Source organism: Protopterus annectens, chromosome 3.part1 (assembly GCF_019279795.1).
Source record: "Protopterus annectens isolate FY-2018-M chromosome 3.part1, PAN1.0, whole genome shotgun sequence".
NCBI lineage: Eukaryota > Metazoa > Chordata > Ceratodontiformes > Protopteridae > Protopterus > Protopterus annectens.
This window is the reverse complement of record NC_056732.1, coordinates 385,897,555-385,914,730: the sequence shown is the minus strand read 5'-3', so window position 1 is coordinate 385,914,730 and position 17,176 is coordinate 385,897,555. Positions and strand designations below refer to the sequence as shown.

The 17,176-nt window shown below is 46.6% G+C and overlaps 1 protein-coding gene across 4 annotated transcripts in view; it reads right to left on the bottom strand.

Annotated features, from left to right (window-relative positions):
- OSBPL3 (oxysterol binding protein like 3) overlaps window positions 1-17,176 on the bottom strand; it is a 2,414,360-nt gene that overhangs the window by 2,167,604 nt on the left and 229,580 nt on the right. The gene's annotated exons all lie outside the window — the stretch shown is intronic.

Below are 17,176 nucleotides of genomic sequence, written 5' to 3'. Positions count from 1 at the left end.
GAGCTGATCCTTGGCTCCGAGTCAGCCGAATTGCAAAGCTCTGAATCTCAGAGAAGCTTGAGACCAGCCCATATCCCACAATCCTCCCTGCCATTACTCAGATCTAGTTTGCCGCTGCAACAGATCGGATCGAGGAGAGTTCGGACCAGATAGAAACTTGAGTTGTTGTTGATTTCTTCAGATAAGAATTCAAATTTTTTTCTAGTTAGTAGTTACTATAGAAGTGCTGTGTGTGGGTGTGTGATTTATATATATATATATTCCCATTTTTCTTATTCAGGCATCTTTATGGCCTAACCTTTTTTCTTGGGTGTGGTTTTTGTTGTGAGAGTTTTATTTATATATAACCTATTATTGTAGTTATTATCATTGTTACTGTACAATGTCCGAAAAAGCCAAATCTGGTTTTAAAAGATGTCAGTGTGGGCAGAAAATGTCCATTACTGACAATCATGCTTCCTGTGTCTAATGTCTTGGCCCTCTCCATCTCCAAGAGGATTGCTCTATTTGTCATTCCTTTAGTAGGAGGGTCATGACAGATAGACGCAGGAAGCTTATTGACAGAGGATTGTTGAAGCCAGCCTTTCAAGAGGCCTTGGACAAGTCAGATCAGGCTTCTAAATCATCGAAGGGGTCGAAGATGTCGAAGCCCATGTCATCGGCTCAGAGTTCATCTTCTCGGGTTCGTTCGCTGGTTCCACAGATCTCGGGACCGAGCGCCGAACATTTATCTTTTACTGAGCCCCAGATCTTGGAACCGGTGTCGGAACTGCCACCACCGTCCATTCTTCGGTCGGTGCCATCTTCGGCTCCTTCGACCCGTTCTTAAAGACCCTTGTCTGACACAGATGTGGATCGTGTCGTGCAAAAACTCATGGAGAACACGGCCCTTTCCAGGTTAATTGCAGTTTCCTCCCAGTTGGTGTCGAAACTAGAAGGCCTCCCCATATCTCCAACGGGTCCTCCTCTGAGACCCATCCAGATCTCGGAGCCGGGAGAAGATGACCTGGTGATAGTGGAGCCCTCGGTGCCGAAACCGTCCATTGCACGATCGGCACCTTTGACTTTGACTCCTTCGGAACCGTTAGGGGAGTCGCGGAGCCGACGGTCTTTGCTCGGTTCCGGGACCGAGAGTCGTACCGACCTGTCTGTCAACCCTCCCTCTCGGGGCCTTGGCACAGACTGGTTCGGCTCCGTCCTCGGGGTCAGAGCCCACGGCACCTGGTTCTGGGATGCTTCCGTGTTCTTGAACCAGGAGCCCTTAGCCAGGGGTTCGGGGGCCTTTGACCTTATGAGGAAGGTATTGTCTGCACAGACAACCACATCATCAGGGGAATCTTCTCCTTCCCCAAAAGGGCCACTTTATGTTTCTGCACCCACAATCCATCCCAAGCGTCGAGCCCAATTGCCTCAGCCACCCACAGAGGGTTCCCCCTGTTCCTTGGAGGCCTCACCAGAAGCCCCCTCTGATGAGGTCCCAAGGAAACGGTTGTGCAAGAGGAGGCACATAGATTCTCCACAGGAATCTCTAACATTGGACACCGACTTGGATGAGGCAGAGGGGTCCCCCAAATCACCCTCGGAGGATGTGTCATTTGCAGACATCCTGGAGATCTTGAAACAGAGGGTGATTGGCAGTCCCTAGCCCTCTGAGGATGAGTCGGTGCTGCTGAAGGCTTTGGGGCTCAACCTTCTACCTCCTGGGTGACCCGCCCTTCGATGAATTAATGGATTTGATTGCTCGAAGGCGTGGAGACACCTGACACAGTGGAACCAGTACCTAGGAAACCAAACAAGTTCATCACTGCCCCCCAAGATAAATCTTATCTCACCAAGGGAGTTCCTGTCGATGCTATGGTGGTGGTGGCAGCCACGAAAAAGGAGATGTCTGAGTCTTCCTCTTCTGTTCATCCTCCTAATAAGGATTCTAGGACTATGGACAGATATGGGAAGCGCATTTTTAGTTCAGCGACTTTTTCCATGCGTTCGCTAAACTACCTGACCCATTTCACACGTTTGCAGAGGGATCTCATCAAGGAGCTGACAGATACCCTCCAGGGTAACACAGATGCTGCTGTTTCAGATAAGGTAACAGCACAACTTAACACCCTCACATCCATAGTAAACTCATCCATGAGGCTCATCTCGTATGTGGCTGTGCTCCTTTGCGGAAGCCTTTAAGTCTTCCTTTGCCAATGCCCTTTTTGATGGTGCCACACTTTTCGGGCCCAAGGTTAAGGAGACTCTCACTCAGTGCGAGCAAGAGGGAAAGACCCTGTCTGCTGTAGGGGTCCGTTTTTCCGCTCCTACTAGACCGTATCCCAAAGGGCAACAAGGCGGAAAAATGTGGTTCCGTAAGAATCAGGGATCTTTCCAGACCACACAGAGTGATACCCCCTCCAGAGGCAGAGGAGGGGGCAGAAATGGAAGACGCCGCCCCGGCGGCAGAGGGGTTCCGCATAAAGTACAGTTTTGTACCTACCATAAATGTAGATGTCCGAGAGGTATGCATCTGCAGTCCTAACAAATGGGTTGTCCTGCCAGGCAGCCCTTCGGTCGGCCGGATTCCAAAGTCTGGGTCTGGCCTCGGCTGATGTCGCACTTCACCCGACGTCATAGCTGCTGTTAATTGGGTATAAAGGCATCAGCCAACGCCATTTTCCTCAGTGTTTCTTGCCCCAGATGCCAGGTGCCCTCTAGGAAGGCTAAATTTGGATAAATGCAAATGATTCCAAACAGTAGAGAGCAAATAAAAATAAACATGTATATACATATATACAAACAAATACACCATAATAGATTCCCCCAGCTAGCTACAAGATGGGTAAATACCCTAGGAGTACCACAGAGGGGAAGGAGGGTGGGTAATCCTGACTGCAGATGCATACCTCTCGGACATCTACATTTATGGTAGGTACAAAACTGTACTATGTCCTTCAAGGATGCATCTGCAGTCCTAACAAATGGGTAGAATACCATAGCCAAACTGGGGGAGGAGGCACTAAGGAGGCACTAAGAGTTTATGGTGTAGTTAAGATCCCTTGCAAAACAGCAGTGGCAAAACCTGCTTGGGATCTGGAGTATAAAGGTAGATTATAATGCTTGGCAAATGTATGCACGGAGCTCCAAGTAGCAGCCTCTAAAATGTCTTTGGTAGCCACTCCTCGTAAGAAAGCTGTAGTAGTGGCTGTAGCCCTTGTGGAGTGAGGTCTGATGTTTTCTGGAGTTGCCTTTCCATGAAAAGAGTAACAAAATCTAATGCAATTTCCTATCCATTTTGAGATTGTTTGTTTTGAAATTGCTTTTCCTTCCATTCCTGTTGCATATGCTACCAGAAGCTGGTCAGTTTTCTATTGTTCTTGGTTCTGTCCAGGTAGTAGCAATTGTCTGTGTACATCCAAGGTATGCAGTAATCTTTCCCCTGTTCTGCGGGTTGGGGAAGAATGTTGGTAGGTGTATTGCTTGGTTTAATGATACCCTGGAGACCACCTTTGGCATAAAGGTAGGATTAGTTCTCATGGACACTCTATCCTGATGGAAGATAAGGAAGGGCTGTACTGCCATTAATGCCTGTAATTCAGAAACCCTTCTAGCTGAAGTGATTGCAAGCAGGAATGCAGTTTTCCAAGATAAGTACTGTAATTCTGCTGTTGCTGCTGGTTCAAAGGGGGGGGGGGGAGTGTCAACTTTTCTAACACAAAGTTCAAGTCCCATGTAGGCAATGGTGGTTTCCTTGGTGGCTTTACATTTTTAATTCCTCTGAGAAACTGCCTGAGTAGAGGTTGAGAAAAGACTGGAGGATCCATGTTGTATTCTGCTGAAATTGCTGATGCATGAATCTTAATGGAGGAGCAAGACAGGCCATTGTGGAAAAGCTCTGCTAAATATTCCAGGATGTTAGCTATGTTTGCCAATGATGCATCTACTCCTTTTGTTGCACTCCAAATGAGATATCTTTTCCATTTTGCTGAATAAGTTTTCGTTGTTGAGGGTCTGCGAGCCTCCAAGATAATGTCTTTAACCCTTTGAGATAAATCTGGGTTATTTTGCCTTATGTAATGTTCCAAGCAGCTAGCTGCAGTGTTTTCAAGTTTGGATGCAGGATTTTGAAGTTGTTCTGTGTTAGCAGTAGAGGTAGTAGGGGTAGAGGCCATGTGTGTTCCCGAGACATACTCCTCAGTAGCGGGTACCAATGTTGCCTCGGCCAGTCTGGAGCTATCAAGATGATCCTCGGGTGATCTTCTTTGATCTTCAGTAGCACTTTGTGCATCAAAGGAAGAGGTGGGAATGCATATGCTGTCAGGTTTTCCCAACTGAAGGATAGGGAGTCCACCTTCCAAGCAAGTGGGTGGTATGTCCTTGTGCAGAATTTTTTCAATTGGTGGTTGTGTGGCGAACAGGTCTATTTCTGGCAGTCCCCATTTCCTTGTAATGGATTTGAAGATGTCTGGATGCAGCATCCATTCGTGGGCATCCGTGGTAGTTCTGCTTAAGATGTCTGCTAGTATATTTTCTTTTCCTGGCACAAATATGGCCTGGAGCTGAATGTTGAGGTTCAGGGCCACATTCCAGAGGTCCATTGCCATCCGGCATAGAGGATATGAATGTGTGCCTCCCTGTTTGTTGATATACCACATAACTGTGGTGTTGTCCGTCCTTATCAGCAAATGACCCTGTTGAAGAAAACGGTCTGAATGTCTGAATTGCCTGCTTTACTGCCAGCATCTTTTTGATTTATGTGTAGGTTCATCTGGTCTTGAGTCCATAAGCCTTGTATGCACTTGTCCACCATGTGTGCCCCCCAACCGAGGTCTGAGGCGTCCGTGGTGATAGTCTGGCTTGGGTGAGGCCTGTGGAAGGGCAGTCCTTTGTTCAATTGACAGGCCTGGGCCCACCATTGGAATTCTTGCTTCAGGCATGGAATTATTGGAATTTGGGTTTCTAGGCTGTGCTTGTGCTGAGACCATAAATTCCTCAGGTACCATTGCAACTTCCTCATATGTAGTCTGGCATGTGGAATCAATATTATGCAGGATGCCATGTAACCCAGGGCTTGCAGGATTTTCCTTGCTGTAAGCTGGTTCTGCTGTTAATGCCATGAAATAGAGTGGTAGCTGCTTCTGTTTTTCTGCTGTGAGGAATGCCATCTGGTTTGATGTGTCCAGTTCTGCACCCAAGAAGGTTATCCTTTGGGATGGTATCAGCCTTGACTTTTTTGTGTTGACTGTGTATCCCAGGGCTTGCAGCAGGTGAATAACCTTTTCAAATCTTTTGTTAATTTGTCTTTGCTGTCCGCTTGTAACTGGCAGTCGTCCAGGTATGGATAAATTTGAATTCCCTGAAGCCTGCAATGAGCAATTACTGATGCCAGGCATTTCGTGAATACTCTGGGCAGTAGATAAGCCAAAAGGCAATGCTGAGAATTGATAATGCTCTGATCCTGCAAGAAATCTGAGGTATCTTCTGCAATTTGGTCGTATGGGGACGTGCAGGTATGCCTCCTTGAGATCCAGAGTCACCAGCCAAGACTCCTTGCCCAGCATGGGAAGAAGTTGCTGTAGGGTCAGCATCTTGAATTTTGGAACAATGAGATATGTGTTTAGAGCGGACAGGTCGAGGATAGGTCTCCATTGGTTTTCCTTTCTTGGTACCAGGAAAAGCCTTGAATAAAATCCTTGTCCTTGTTCCATAGCCGGTACCTTTTCTATAGCTCTCATCCTTAGTAAGTGGTCTATTTGCTGCAGAGCGTTTGTCTTTTGGTTTGGAGGTAGGTTTGGCATTCCTGTCTTCCTTGGAAGAGTATGGAAGTGAAACCTGTAGCCTTTGTCTATTGTCTGTAAAATCCATTTGTCTCCTGTAATGTAATGCCAATTCACTGAAAATAAGGCTAACTTTCCGCCTAAGGGTGCTTCTAGTTGTTCCCTGGTAGGCGGTTTCAGAGCCAAGTCACTGTGATTGTCCTGTGGAAGAGGTAGTGGCTGGATCTGTGGCAGTACTTCTCTGGCTGTTAGGCTGCCACTGACATCCCCTGTAGGCACCTCTGGATTGACCTCTGCCTCTAGGGCGTCTATTTCTGCTTCTCTGTGCTCTGGTGGTGTCTGGAAAGGACCAATTCTTGGAAGGCCAGTTCCTACTAAACCTCGGAGGCTGGACCTGTAAGAAATCCTTGACTGTCTGGACAGATTTAGCTTTTTCTTCCACCTTCTTCAACACTTGCTGTGCAGGGGAACCAAACAAACTGTGCTTTTCCATGGGAGCATCTAGAAGCTTGGACTTTACATGGTCTGGTAAGGATTGCTCTTTTAACCATGCATGCCTTCTGATCACTGTACCAGTCATAGCTGATCTAAAGGAAGCCTCCAGTGCATCATAGCCGCATTTTAAGGAATGATTACTGACCTGCTGAGTGTTATGCACCAAATCCTGAAGGGACTTACGGTCTAAAGGCTCAGGTGAGGACAGTTTTTTAGTTAGCTGATCTAACAGAAATTCCTGATACTGAATCATGTGGAATTGACAGTTTAAGGCCCTAGCCGAAAGAGTAGCAGAAGTATAAACTTTTTTACCCCATCTCTCTAATGCCCTAGATTCTCTTTCAGAGGGGAGGGGGTTTTTGGCAGAGGCAGCTGCTACAGCTTTGGGGCCCTGTGAAATAGTTTCAGGATCTGCAATAGGAGCCTTATACAAGTGATAATGTGTGTCCGGAACCCTGTAGTATCTGTCGGGCTTAGCAGGGGCCGAAGGAAGAGTCAGGGGCAGTACAAGCATCATTAAATGCATCATCCACAACTATAAGTACTGGAGGAATGGCTAAAGGCCTATGCTGTGGTAAATGTAAAAAGGTCCTAAGCCTTTTCCTAGAGTCTGAAAAATCCTGGCCCTGCCATTGAAATTGTTCCCTCATAGCATGCAAGGTTTCCCCAAAAGAAAATTCCTCAGGAGGAGAGGCAGAAGGTATGGAATCCTCTGCATCAGAGTCCTCATATGGAGAATAAGGGCCTTCTGGAGAATTTGTATTTTCTGAATCATCAGAGGAGTAATCTGTAGAAACTGGCTCAGGGGGCTCTGCTCTAGGCCTCTTCTCTGGAGGTGGGTGAGAGGCCCTGTCAGGGTGAGACTGGGTTCCCCTGATCAAAGAAATGAGATCCTCTGCTAGACTAAGCATTTGAGTACTAGAGCTAGGCCTGTGAGAGGGGGTTTTAGCAGGCACGGCCTTTGCAGATTTAGCTGCTTTAGCCCTGGCAAAAGCCTTAATTGACATGGATGCAGGGGGCCTAGCAGCTCCACGTGCAGGAGTAGATATATCTAAGGGGATAGTATCTGATAAATCCTGAGAACCTGCAAGAGCAGGTGGAATTTCCGTAGCAGATTCAGCCATGCTGGATGAGGCCTCGGTTGTAGGAGGCATGCTTTCGGCCGAAGGAAGAACCGCGGACTCAGTTTCAGCCGAAACCGAGACACTCGCGGTTGGCTTAACAGTGGTTTCGGCCGAAACCGCGGACCGCGAGTGTCGGTCCTTTTCCTTACGCTTTTTAGCTAATTGTGAAGTCGGAGTCTCCGACGGCATGTTATAAGCAAAAGCGGGCGAAAACTCCTCTGCAAACTCCGACCGACGTCTAAGTGTCCGTCGGTTGAAGGAAGCACAGGCTAGACAAGCTGCTACGTCGTGGTCTGGGCCTAAACAAGGTAGGCATTAAGAGTGGAAATCTTTATGAGGTATTTGTTTCCCAGAAGTTAAACAGTTATTCACTTTTTCTGACATCGGCTGAGGCAAGAAAGAGTCCCCAACGGGGTACTTAGCTTTTTAGAAGTCTTCGGTAGTAGCAATCTCTGGTTCTGACCGACCGGCACTTGCGAACAGCTTCTGCTTCGGGCGCCACGCGGCAAGAAAGACTGAGGAAAATGGCGTTGGCTGATGCCTTTATACCCAATTAACAGCAGCTATGACGTCGGGTGAAGTGCGACATCAGCCGAGGCCAGACCCAGACTTTGGAATCCGGCCGACCGAAGGGCTGCCTGGCAGGACAACCCATTTGTTAGGACTGCAGATGCATCCTTGAAGGACATCCAAGGCGACAGGGATTCCATCCCTGGGAAACCTTTCCAGCACTCCTGAACGGAGGCCCGGCTGTCCTGCTCTGGAGGCAGTCGGGGGTCGCTTAGCTTTATACCCACTGGCCTGGCTAAACATTACTTCAGATTCTTGGGTAAAAAGCATTATAACCAGAGGATACAAAATCCCCTTCCTTTCAACACCACCTCTACAAAGAAAATTTCCAGACGTGCCACCCTGTCTGCGAAAACTAGCAGCTGTAGAAATTTCAAAAATGCTCGAAAACAGAGTCTTCCAACCAGTCCCGGCGGACCAAAGAGGATTCGGAACTTACTCAAGGTTCTTTTTAGTTCCAAAAAAGACAGGGGACTGGAGACAGATCTTAGATCTCAGCCATCTAAACAACTTCGTGATGAAGGAAAAGTTCCGGATGGTCACGCTTCAATCGATCCTTCCATTCTTACAGAAGGACGATTGGATGTGCTCTATAGATCTCAAAGAAGCATACTACCACATCAAAATGGCCAGACCGTCCAGAGATCACCTGCACTTCCGGCTGGGGGCCAGTCACTTTCAGTTTCAAGCTCTGCCCTTTGGACTTACCTCAGCCCCCAGGGTATTCACCAAATGCATGGCAGTAGTTGCGGCTCACTTGAGACGACAAGGATTCCGGGTGTTTCCCTATCTGGACGACTGGCTCCTCACCACCACCACCGAGCGTCGACTACTGCAAGCCAGAGACTACACAATTGGCCTTTGTTCCCACTTAGGGATATCCATAAACTTCGAAAAGTCTTGTTTATCGCCCTCACAATGTATTTCCTTCATCGGAGCAGATCTAAATACACGATCGACACTACTAAAACTCCCCCCAGTAAGAGCTTCAATGCTCAAACAGCAGGTCCTACTTCTTCTAGTCAGCAAGAAAGCTCCGGCCAAACTGGTGTTAAAAGTATTGGGACTGATGGCAGCCGCATTCATTGCAGTCCCTATGGGAAGGTTACACATGAGGATTCTTCAACGGCTACTCTTTGCGCAGTGGTCGTTCCAACACGTACCCCTAACTCACGAGATCAGGATAACCGAATCTTGCAGACGGGACCTCTCATGGTGGGTGCGCGACCAGAACCTCACTGTGGGTCATCCGTTCATTCTACCCATTCCAACAGCCACAATAACCACGGATGCTTCCCTGATAGGGTGGGGGGGCCTTTTTCAGGGAAGAACAGTCCAAGGAGAATGGTCCAGCATGGAGTACACTCTACATGTAAATGTTCTGGAGTTGAGGGCGGTGTTCCTAGCGTTGCAACACTTCCAAGCCCTCTTACCTCTAGGGACAGTAGCAGTTCAGACAGACAACATGTCTGTAGTCTGGTACATAAACAAGCAAGGGGGGAACCAGGTCTTACCTGTTATGCAGAGAGGCCATGAGAATTTGGCAATGGGCAGAGTCCATGGGTCGCTTTCTGATAGCAACGCACATCCCGGGGTCATCCAACGTCATTGCGGACAGGTTGAGCAGAGCCATCCTGTTACCTCACTAGTGGTCCCTGAATTCACAGACAGTGGAAAGGATCTTCTGCAAATGGGGCCAACCTTGCTGCGATCTGTTTGCTTCCCCATTGAATGCAAAATGCAGAAGCTACTTTGCCCTTCTATCTCTTCCGGGGGATGTCCCCAGGGATGCACTGATACACGATTGGCCCCCGGGTCTCCTATATGCATTCCCACCAACTCCATTAATTCCCAGATTTCTACAGAAAGCCAGGAGCCTGGAAAGGATGATAATACTCATAGCCCCATTCTGGCCTCGTCAAATATGGTTTCCCTTTCTTCGAGCTCATCAAATAGAGGAACCGTGGATTTTGGACCCAGTGCCAGACCTGCTGACATACTCGTCGGGAGTTCCTCACCAGTCTCTACAGTCCCTCAAACTAGCAGCTTGGCTGCTCCGCTTCCCTGCTTAGCCAGGTCTCATCTACTCCCTCCGTCAGTTCAACACATCCTAGTTGCTTCTCATAAAGCCTCTACTACTAAGCTCTATACGAGTAAGTGGAAACGCTTTGTATATTGGGCATCTAGTCAAAACTTAGATCCCTTGGTAGCTCCTTTACATAAAATTTTAGAATTCTTATCCATCCTTTTTCACGAAGAAGCTTCTACTAACACTCTAAGAGTACAGTTGGCGGCCATATCAAACTTCCATATTGATGAGGGAGGTTCTTCCATTATGTCTCACAGGCTTTGTAAAGCCTTTTTGAAAGGAACCTTCCATCTTAGACCACCTGTCAGAAAACCTTTCTTTTCATGGAGCCTGAATTTACTACTGTCGCAACTCATGTTGCCACCTTTTGAACCTGCTTCATCATGCCTCCTAAAGTTCTTGTCGTGGAAAACACTTTCTCGTCACCGTGACCTCAGCTCGTAGAGTCTCAGAACTGCAGGCGTTATCGGTCAGACCACCTTACCTAATTTTCCACCCAGACAGGGTTTCTTTGCATACAAATCCATCTTTCCTCCCAAAAGTATGTTCAGTTACGAATATTAACCAATCTATAGAACTCCCTACCTTTTTCAAAAACCATACTAACAAACTGGAGTATATGCTGCACAAGTTGTATGTCCACCGGCAGCTAAGATTTTATTTAGACAGGACCAAAGCTTTCAGAAAAACAGATCAACTCTTTGTCGCCTTTGCAGACAATAAAAAGGGCATGGCAATTGCTAAACGTACACTATCTAAATGGCTTGCTGACTGTATAACATTTGTATACACTAAATCAAACCAATCCTTACCAAACAAACCTAAGGCCCATTCTACCAGATCCGTTTCCACCTCCTTAGCTCATGCGGCTCGCTTGCCTTTGGACACTATTTGTGCAGCAGCCACGTGGTCTAAACCACATACTTTCATCACTCATTATAGAGTGGACAAGGTCTCCAAGGATAGGACATCATTTGGTTCCACTGTGCTTAGGAACGTTCTTCCATGAGTCACTCGAGGTCACGGAGCTAGGGATGCTACCCGTGTGTAAGAACAAACGGCGAGACTGAACACTCTTACATAAAGAAGTTATGTCCTTACCATAACGTTCCATGTAGAGTGTTCATCTCGCCTTTGTTCTTACATCCCCCCCCCCCCATGTGTTTGGAAGAACTGGTAGGATTAGAGTCTGATCGACGTGTCTTGACCCTTTGCGGGGTATATAGTCCCATGTGTCATGGGATATATGCTTAGACTATTAGTTATTCCTTTGGAGAGAGAGTGTCTCTGAATGGCTGAAGAGAGTGTATGCTTCTAGCACCGCAGGTGTTGGATCCTTTTGTCTGGTTTGCTTGCAAACTAGATCTGAGTAATGGCAGGGAGGATTGTGGGATATGGGCTGGTCTCGAGCTTCTCTGAGATTCAGAGCTTTGCAATTCGGCTGACTCGGAGCCGAGGATCGGCTCCAAACCCGTGTGTAAGAACAAAGGCGAGATGAACACTCTACATGGAACGTTATGGTAAGGACATAACTTCTTTTTTTGTACCTACCATAAATGTAGATGTTCGAGTGTATACACTGCTGCAGTCATCACACTTGGGTTATCCTGCCATCAGGTGGTCCCCGTAGTCGGCCCAAGTTCCAAAGTCTTGGTCCGGTGTCGGTTGCTGTCGCTTCTTTCCTGACGTCAGCGCGCCAGGGGTATATAAGATGCAGCAGACACCATTTTCTTCAGTTTTTCTTGCCCTAGATGTCAGGTGCCCCCAAAAAGGTAGGCAATGTAAACTGCTAATAAAACATACACAAGAAAAACAAACAAATACTTTCTGTTACCAGCAAATACTTTCCATAGGCAGCAAAGGGTATAATACTAGGGTAAGTAACAGTAAGTAAGAGGGGAAGAAGGGAGGGTAACCTGGACTGCAGCAGTGTATACATTCGAACATCTGCACTTATGGTAGGTACAAAACTGTACTATGTTCATTGTGTTACACTGCTGCAGTCATCACACTTTGGTAGAATCCCAAAGCAGGGGTAGGGTGGCTGGTTCTGTAAGGCATTAGGGGTGGCTATAACGCCCTGCAGAACTGCAGTGGCAAAGCCAGCTCTGGATTTAGAGTAAAGAGGCAGATGGTAATGCTTGGTTAAGGTATGTACAGAATTCCAAGTTGCTGCTTCCAAAATGTCCTTGGTAGGTACTCCTCTGAGGTTGCTGCTTCCAAAATGTCCTTGGTAGGTACTCCTCTGAGGTAGGCAGTTGAAGTGGCTGTTGCCCTGGTGGAATAAGACCTAATGCTGGTAGGTGCAGTTTTCCCATGTGTACAGCAGAAACGTATGCAATGCCCCATCCATTTTGAAATGGTCTGTTTTGAAATGGCTTTTCCCTGTGTTCCTGCAGCATATGATACAAACAATTGCTCACTTTTCCTGAAAGCTTTAGTTTTGTCCAAGTAGAAGCATAATAGCCTGTGTATGTCCAAGGAATGCAATAGTCTCTCCCCTTTATTCTGTGGATTTGGATAAAAAGTTGGCAAGTTAATAGTTTGGTTGAGAGCCAGACTTGATACCACCTTTGGCATAAAAGTAGGGTTTGTTCTTAAAGACACCCTGTCTTGGTGGAAAATGATGAAAGGTTCCACTGCCATTAGTGCCTGTAATTCTGAAATTCTTCATGCTGAGGTTATTGCCAGGAGTAGAGCAGTTTTCCAAGACACATATTTTAAGTCTGCTGAGTTAGCTGGCTCAAAAGGAGGTAAAGTTAATTTTTCCAGGGCAAAGTTGAGGTCCCAAGTTGGAGTTGGTGCTTTACGGGGCGGTCTTATGTTTTTAGCCCCTCTGAGGTACTGTTTTACCAAGGGATGAGAAAAAATTGGTGGATCTGTGTTGTAATGAGCAGAGATGGCAGAGGCATGGATCTTAATGGATGAAAAGGAGAGGCCCTTGTCCAGCATCTCAGTCAAGTATTGTAGTATCTGAGGAATATTTGGGACAAGGGAGTCAAGGCTGTGAGCCTGGTTCCAGGCACAGAATCTCTTCCATTTATCTGAACAGGCTTTCCTGGTACTAGGCCTTCTGGCCTCCAGAATGACATCTATAACAGCTTTGGAGAGAGGCATTGTTTACTTATAGGTTTATAGGTATTGACTAAGGAATCTGCCATGCAGCCAGGTTTAAAGTCTTGAGGTGGCCGTGAAGTATCTGATTGTTTTGCTGTGTCAGAAGTTGTGAGATTTGAGGCAAAATCCATGGTGGTCCTTGTGCCAAGTTCTTTAAGGTTGGGTACCAGTGCTGGCGTGGCCAGTCTGGGGCAATCAGGATAATCTTTGGCCTTTCTTGTCTGGCTTTTATGAGTACCTTTGAATGGAGAGGCAGTGGTGGGAAAGCGTATACTTGTAGGTTTTTCCAGCTGAATGAGAGGGCATTCACTTTCCATGCTTGTGGGTGGTAAGTCCTTGTGCAGAATTTCTGTAGCTGGCAATTCATTGGGGATGCGAACAGATCTATGTCCGGGCTCCACCATTTCTGTGTTATCATCCTGAACATTTGTGGATTTAATTTCCACTCGTGTAGATCCATGATGTTTCTGCTCAAGTCGTCTGCCAGTGTGTTTTTCTCTCCTGGCAGGAATTGTGCTTGCAGATGAACTTGATAGGCTATAGCTGTGTTCCACAAGGTCATGGCTTGTCTGCAGAGGGGATAGGAATGTGTGCCCCCTTGCTTGTTTATGTACCACATAACTGTGGTGTTGTCTGTCCTTAGAAGAAGTTGTCCTGGATGCAGAAGGTCCTTGAAAGCTATAAGGGCATTTAGTACAGCTAGCATCTCTTTTTGATTGCTGTGAAGATGCCTTTATTCTGCGGTCCACTTGCCCTGAATACATTTTCCTGCCATGTGTGCTCCCCAGGCATAATCCGAAGCATCTGTTGTCAGTGTTTGCCTGGCTGTGGGTTGAGTGAAAGGCTGTCCCTTGTTGAGGTGACAGGCTTGAGTCCACCCATCGAAACTCCTGTTGAAGGCAAGGTATAAGTGGTATTACTGTTTCCAAACTGTGACAGTGTTGAGACCAGACACTCTTTAGGTACCATTGTAGTTTCCTCATATGCAGTTTTGCATATGGAATTAGTAGTATGCAAGATGCCATGTAACCCAAGGTCTGCAGAATTTTTCTTGCAAGGAGTTGTCTTTGTTGCCATCAATTGGAAATATTGAGTCAGTTGTCCTTGCTTGTCTGGCGTGAGATAAGCCATCTGGGCAGTTGTATTTAAGCTGGCACCCAGAAATATTATCTCTTGTGAGGGCACTAGTTTTGATTTTTCGTTTACTGTGTACCCTAGGCAAATTAGCAGTCTTTTTACAAATGCCAGATGCTTTAGAAGAATGTCTTTGCTCTTTGCTTGAATAAGGCAGTAGTCCAAACATGGGTAAATTTGAATTCCTTTTTGTTTGCAAAATGCAATTACTAGTGCCAGGCATTTTGTAAAGACCCTGAGCGCAGTAGATAAGCCAAAGGGCAGTGCAGAGAATTGGTAGTGCATTGAAACTGCTAAGAATCTGAGGTATCTTCTGCAATTTTGTCTGATAGGGACATGCAGGTATGCCTCCTTGAGGTCCAATGTTACGAGCCAAGCTTTCTTGCTCAGCATGGGAAGAAGCTGCTGTAGTGTCAACATTTTGAATTTTGGAACATCCAGGTTAAGTATTTAGAGAAGAAATATCCAGAATGGGCCTCCAGGCTTTGTCCTTTCTGGGAACCAGAAAGAGTCTTGAGTAAAATCCTTGTCCTTGCTCCTATATTGGTACCTTTTGAATAGCTCTCATGTCCATGAGTGCTGTAATTTGCCTTTGAGCCTCTGCCCATTGATTTGGTGGCAGATTTGGCATTCCTTTTAACCTTGGCAGAGTGTGAAAGTGGAATCTGTAACCTTGAGGCACAATATTGAGAACCCATTTGTCTTTGGTGATCAATTGCCAATTGTGACTGAAAAGTGTCAGTTTTCCCCCCAAGGCGGCTGCCAAGAGAGAGATGTTTGGCAGCGGTAGTGGGAAGTCATTGGGTCTGCTTTTTATAAGTTTGAGGCCTGTCTTCCCCTTCTTTCTGGGTTGAAGTACCCCACTGTCGAGGCCTGTAAGTACCTTGTGGTTGACCTCTGCCTCCTGGACGTCTGTATCTGCCCCTTTGAGGTCTGTCTGAAACTGGAAAGGACCAATTCTTTGTTGGCCAATTTCTGCTAAATCGAGGAGGCTGAACCTGTAAGAAATCCTTCACTGTTTGCATAGATTTTGCTTTATCCTCTATTTTCTTTAATACCTCTTCTGCCTTAACTCCAAATAAAACATCCTGCTGCAAGGGTGCATCCAATAACTTTGCTTTAACATGATCTGGTAAGGTCTGTTCTTTTAACCAAGCATGCCTTCTAATGACGAACCCTGTAACTGCTGCTCTAAAGGAGGCCTCTAAGGAATCAAAACCACATTGCAAAGTATGTTTTCCCACTTGTTCGGCTGCATGCAATAAATCCTGCATTTCCTTATAGTTAGGAAGATCTGAATTTGGAAGCATTTTTTTGTTTCAACTGAGACATCAAATATTGCTGATATTTAAGCATGTGAAACTGGCAATTTAGTGCTCTCATTGCTAAAGTTGCAGATGTGTATACTTTCTTTCCCCATCTGGAATCTCTGTCAGAGGGGACTGGATTTTTTGCTGTAGAGGCCTTTACCCCTTTGGGACCCTGGGAAATAGTTTCAGGGTCAGAAACAGGGCTTTTATAAAGGAATTTGTGAGAGCCAGGGACTCTGTACTATCTGTCTGGCTTAACTGGAGCTGGAGGTAAAGAATCAGGATTTAAGCTGGATTCAGCATACACATCCTCCACAATATCTAACACTGGCGGAATAACAAGGGGTCTGTGTTGAGGTAATAAAAGGAAATCTCTGAGCCTTTTCTTGGATTCTGAGTAATCCTGGCCCTCCCAATGGAAATGCTCCCGCATGGTATGTAAGGTTTCCCCAAAGGAGTAGTCCTCTGGTGGAGAGGCTGGAGGAATGGATTCCTCAGCATCAGAATCCTCATAAGGGGGTAAAGAGTATCCTAGGTCTGAGGATGAATCTGAGGAGATGGACACCTGGTCGGATGAGTCATAGTCTGCATACTATCTAGGCCTTTTATCAGGAGGAGGGTGGGACCCCCTGATCAGAGTAATTAGGTCTTCGGCCATTTTGAGCATCTGTTTCTTAGGCATGGAGGCCTGTGCTGGTGAATGCTGAAGTAGTTTCTTTGGTTTAGATTTATCAGAAGATTTAATGGTTAACTGAGTAGACCTGAAAACACCCTCTGAAGCTGCAGGTTGTTCAGTTACTCCGGAGCCTTCAGAAGGATTAGTCACGGTAGGTCTCAAGTCTGGTGTATCCGAAGGCCCAGCCATCTCCACGTGGGAGTCAGAGGCGGCCTGTGGTTCCAAAGAAGCAGTAGACAGGGGCTGCGGAGGCACCTCGCTGAAAACTGGAGAACCAGCGACTGGCCTAGAAGAGGCTTCGTCATCAGTTTTGGGCCTCGGATGTCTGTCCTTGTCTTTGCACTTTTTGTGTATTCCGGTCGTCGGTTGTTCAGACGGCATGGTGTAATTGAATTTTCTGAAAAATAATGTTGGGGCAAAATCAAACTGACGTTTAATAGTGCGCTTGTTAAACTTAGCACAAAACCGACAACCAGTGACGTCGTGGTCTGGGCCTAGGCATGGGATACAATAAGAATGGAAATCCTTATGAGGTATTTGCTTCCCACAAGAAATACAATTATTAACTTTTACTGACATCGGTCTGAGGCAAGAAAAAGTTTCCCCAATGGGGTGCTTAGCTTTGTAGAAGACTTCGGTTCTGGATTCGGAATGAAAATCTCTGGAGTCGACCGACGGGCACTTGCGAACTGCTTTTGCATCGGGCACTGCACGGCAAGAAAGACCGAAGAAAATGGCGTCGGCTGCATCTTATATACCCCTGGCGCACTGACGTCAGGGAAGAAGCGACAGCAACCGACGCCGGACCAAGACTTTGGAACTCAGGCCGACTGCGGGATCACCTGATGGCAGGATAACCCAAGTGTGATGACTGCAGCAGTGTAACACGATGAACATCATAC